Source organism: Epinephelus lanceolatus, unplaced genomic scaffold (assembly GCF_041903045.1).
Source record: "Epinephelus lanceolatus isolate andai-2023 unplaced genomic scaffold, ASM4190304v1 scaffold34, whole genome shotgun sequence".
Taxonomy (NCBI): domain Eukaryota; kingdom Metazoa; phylum Chordata; class Actinopteri; order Perciformes; family Serranidae; genus Epinephelus; species Epinephelus lanceolatus.
The window spans coordinates 72,501-77,500 of record NW_027556816.1 but is presented as its reverse complement, the minus strand read 5'-3'; positions in this window follow the sequence as shown (position 1 = coordinate 77,500).

Below are 5,000 nucleotides of genomic sequence, written 5' to 3'. Positions count from 1 at the left end.
ATTCCCCCTTTAATGCCTGCCTCCAGCGCTGGGTGGAGGTGGGAGAATGAGGCCTGGGACGGTGAGAGTCTCCCCCAGAGAGGGGAGAGAGGAGGGAGGGAGACAGAGAGCCAGAGAGCTGGGTGAAGTGAGCATGGAACACAGGGGATTAATTCCCCCTTTAATGCCTGCCTCCAGCGCTGGGTGGAGGTGGGAGAATGAGGCCTGGGACGGTGAGAGTCTCCCCCAGAGAGGGGAGAGAGGAGGGAGGGAGACAGAGAGCCAGAGAGCTGGGTGAAGTGAGGGTGGTACAGGGATTAAAGTGTCCCCTAAGATCTTACTCCAGTGCTGGGTGGAGGTGGGAGAATGAGGCCTGGGACGGTGAGAGTCTCCCCCAGAGAGGGGAGAGAAGAGGGAGGGAGGGAGACAGAGAGCCAGAGAGCTGGGTGAAGTGAGCATGGAACACAGGGGATTAATTCCCCCTTTAATGCCTGCCTCCAGCGCTGGGTGGAGGTGGGAGAATGAGGCCTGGGAGGTTGAGAGTCTCCCCCAGAGAGGGGAGAGAAGAGGGAGGGAGACAGAGAGCCAGGGAGCTGGGTGAAGTGAGGGTGGAACACGGGGGATTAATTCCCCCTTTAATGCCTGCCTCCAGCGCTGGGTGGAGGTGGGAGAATGAGGCCTGGGACGGTGAGAGTCTCCCCCAGAGAGGGGAGAGAAGAGGGAGGGAGACAGAGAGCCAGGGAGCTGGGTGAAGTGAGGGTGGTACAGGGATTAAAGTGTCCCCTAAGATCTGACTCCAGTGCTGGGTGGAGGTGGGAGAATGAGGCCTGGGACGGTGAGAGTCTCCCCCAGAGAGGGGAGAGAAGAGGGAGGGAGGGAGACAGAGAGCCAGAGAGCTGGGTGAAGTGAGGATGGAACACAGGGGATTAATTCCCCCTTTAATGCCTGCCTCCAGCGCTGGGTGGAGGTGGGAGAATGAGGCCTGGGACGGTGAGAGTCTCCCCCAGAGAGGGGAGAGAAGAGGGAGGGAGGGAGACAGAGAGCCAGAGAGCTGGGTGAAGTGAGCATGGAACACAGGGGATTAATTCCCCCTTTAATGCCTGCCTCCAGCGCTGGGTGGAGGTGGGAGAATGAGGCCTGGGACGGTGAGAGTCTCCCCCAGAGAGGGGAGAGAAGAGGGAGGGAGACAGAGAGCCAGAGAGCTGGGTGAAGTGAGGATGGAACACAGGGGATTAATTCCCCCTTTAATGCCTGCCTCCAGCGCTGGGTGGAGGTGGGAGAATGAGGCCTGGGACGGTGAGAGTCTCCCCCAGAGAGGGGAGAGGAGAGGGAGGGAGACAGAGAGCCAGAGAGCTGGGTGAAGTGAGCATGGAACACAGGGGATTAATTCCCCCTTTAATGCCTGCCTCCAGCGCTGGGTGGAGGTGGGAGAATGAGGCCTGGGACGGTGAGAGTCTCCCCCAGAGAGGGGAGAGAAGAGGGAGGGAGACAGCCAGCCAGAGAGCTGGGTGAAGTGAGCGTGGAACACAGGGGATTAATTCCCCCTTTAATGCCTGCCTCCAGCGCTGGGTGGAGGTGGGAGAATGAGGCCTGGGAGGTTGAGAGTCTCCCCCAGAGAGGGGAGAGAAGAGGGAGGGAGACAGCCAGCCAGAGAGCTGGGTGAAGTGAGGATGGAACACAGGAGATCAATTCCCCCTTTAATGCCTGCCTCCAGCGCTGGGTGGAGGTGGGAGAATGAGGCCTGGGACGGTGAGAGTCTCCCCCAGAGAGGGGAGAGAAGAGGGAGGGAGACAGAGAGCCAGAGAGCTGGGTGAAGTGAGGATGGAACACAGGGGATTAATTCCCCCTTTAATGCCTGCCTCCAGCGCTGGGTGGAGGTGGGAGAATGAGGCCTGGGACGGTGAGAGTCTCCCCCAGAGAGGGGAGAGAAGAGGGAGGGAGGGAGACAGAGAGCCAGAGAGCTGGGTGAAGTGAGCATGGAACACAGGGGATTAATTCCCCCTTTAATGCCTGCCTCCAGCGCTGGGTGGAGGTGGGAGAATGAGGCCTGGGAGGTTGAGAGTCTCCCCCAGAGAGGGGAGAGAAGAGGGAGGGAGACAGAGAGCCAGAGAGCTGGGTGAAGTGAGCATGGAACACAGGGGATTAATTCCCCCTTTAATGCCTGCCTCCAGCGCTGGGTGGAGGTGGGAGAATGAGGCCTGGGAGGTTGAGAGTCTCCCCCAGAGAGGGGAGAGAAGAGGGAGGGAGACAGAGAGCCAGAGAGCTGGGTGAAGTGAGGATGGAACACAGGGGATTAATTCCCCCTTTAATGCCTGCCTCCAGCGCTGGGTGGAGGTGGGAGAATGAGGCCTGGGACGGTGAGAGTCTCCCCCAGAGAGGGGAGAGAAGAGGGAGGGAGGGAGACAGAGAGCCAGAGAGCTGGGTGAAGTGAGCATGGAACACAGGGGATTAATTCCCCCTTTAATGCCTGCCTCCAGCGCTGGGTGGAGGTGGGAGAATGAGGCCTGGGACGGTGAGAGTCTCCCCCAGAGAGGGGAGAGGAGAGGGAGGGAGACAGAGAGCCAGAGAGCTGGGTGAAGTGAGGGTGGAACACAGGGGATAAATTCCCCCTTTAATGCCTGCCTCCAGTGCTGGGTGGAGGTGAGATAGGCGGAGGGCGGCGGGTCGGTCGGGGCCAGCGAGAGCCGAGCCCCGGGGGTGCCTGGCGCGAGCGGGGGCTCCGTGGGGCGCGTGGGGGCCGAGCACCGGTGGGGTCCACCCTTTGGCCGGGCCCGGGGGCCCGTGACCGGGTCGGCGGCGGCCGTTGCGGCGCTCCCCGGCCACGGGGCAGTGAAATGGACAGCCTGGCAAAGGCTGGGCGGAAACGGAGCTCATGCCCCCTTTAATGTCTGTCAAGGGTGAGGAGGGGCGGCGGGTCCGTCGGGGCCAGCGAGAGCCGAGCCCCGGGGGTGCCTGGCGCGAGCGGGGGCTCCGTGGGGCGCGTGGGGGCCGAGCACCGGTGGGGTCCACCCTTTGGCCGGGCCCGGGGGCCCGTGACCGGGTCGGCGGCGGCCGTTGCGGCGCTCCCCGGCCACGGGGCAGTGAAATGGACAGCCTGGCAAAGGCTGGGCGGAAACGGAGCTCATGCCCCCTTTAATGTCTGTCAAGGGTGAGGAGGGGCGGCGGGTCCGTCGGGGCCAGCGAGAGCCGAGCCCCGGGGGTGCCTGGCGCGAGCGGGGGCTCCGTGGGGCGCGTGGGGGCCGAGCACCGGTGGGGTCCACCCTTTGGCCGGGCCCGGGGGCCCGTGACCGGGTCGGCGGCGGCCGTTGCGGCGCTCCCCGGCCACGGGGCAGTGAAATGGACAGCCTGGCAAAGGCTGGGCGGAAACGGAGCTCATGCCCCCTTTAATGTCTGTCAAGGGTGAGGAGGGGCGGCGGGTCCGTCGGGGCCAGCGAGAGCCGAGCCCCGGGGGTGCCTGGCGCGAGCGGGGGCTCCGTGGGGCGCGTGGGGGCCGAGCACCGGTGGGGTCCACCCTTTGGCCGGGCCCGGGGGCCCGTGACCGGGTCGGCGGCGGCCGTTGCGGCGCTCCCCGGCCACGGGGCAGTGAAATGGACAGCCTGGCAAAGGCTGGGCGGAAACGGAGCTCATGCCCCCTTTAATGTCTGTCAAGGGTGAGGAGGGGCGGCGGGTCCGTCGGGGCCAGCGAGAGCCGAGCCCCGGGGGTGCCTGGCGCGAGCGGGGGCTCCGTGGGGCGCGTGGGGGCCGAGCACCGGTGGGGTCCACCCTTTGGCCGGGCCCGGGGGCCCGTGACCGGGTCGGCGGCGGCCGTTGCGGCGCTCCCCGGCCACGGGGCAGTGAAATGGACAGCCTGGCAAAGGCTGGGCGGAAACGGAGCTCATGCCCCCTTTAATGTCTGTCACCAGTGCTTGGCGGAGGTGCGAGAGGCGGAGATCGGAGGCTCCCAGAGAGGGGAGAGGGAAAAATGGATGAAAATAGGGTAAAACAGGAGAAAGCCTCCCTCCCTCCCTCCCTCCCTCCTCTATTTCATTTGTTTTTCTTTCCCCCAGGGCTTCATCCAGCAGGGAGGTCGGAGGCTTCCAGCCAGGCGAGAGGGAGAGATGTGAGAAAATCGGATAAAATAGAGTGAGCTTTCTCCCTCGGTTATTTCCCGTGTTTAAACCAAAGCGGCCGGAGCGGAGTACCAGGGGCGCGAGTGTGGGACGGGTGAAGTGCCCGGGGTAAGCGGCCGGAGCTCCGGCCGCTTCCCCGGCGCCTTCTCCCCGTCAAACACTTGGAAAAATCTCAGCAGCGGTGATTTCCATCCAGCAGGGAGGTCGGAGGCTTCCAGCCAGGCGAGAGGGAGAGATGTGAGAAAATCGGATGAAATAGAGTGAGCTTTCTCCCTCGGTTATTTCCCGTGTTTAAACCAAAGCGGCCGGAGCGGAGTACCAGGGGCGCGAGTGTGGGACGGGAGAAGTGCCCGGGGTAAGCGGCCGGAGCTCCGGCTGAAAAATTTCAGCAGCGGTGATTTCCAAACCTCTAAGTTTGAGACGGGGAGAAGGCGCGGGGTAAGCGGCGGAGCTCCGGCCGCTTCCCCGGCGCCTTCTCCCCGTCAAACACTTAGAAAAATTTCAGCAGCGGTGATTTCCAAACCTCTAAGTTTGAGACGGGGAGAAGGCGCGGGCGGAAGCGGGTAGAGGTCCGCCGCCTCCCCTTCTCCCTCCCGTCTGACACAGTTAGGGGCGGTTTTCCAAGCTACCCTCCGCACGATTTGAGAAACCTGGTTTTTGAAAAGTGGGACCTCCAGAGAAGCTGTCCCAGCGGCCTCCCAGCTCGTTCCCCAGGCAGGGGAGGCCCCATATCGGCCAGAGTCGGCCGTCACAACAGCCTCATGAGCTCCAGGCACAGACAGACACACACCCTGACCGATTGGCACTCGTGACCCGCCATCGGAGGGCCCCCGCCGGCCGGCCCAGCGCCGGTGTTCGGGCGGACGGTTCCTCCGGACCGCGGGTTCGCCTCTATGGCCGGGAGGAGGAGCC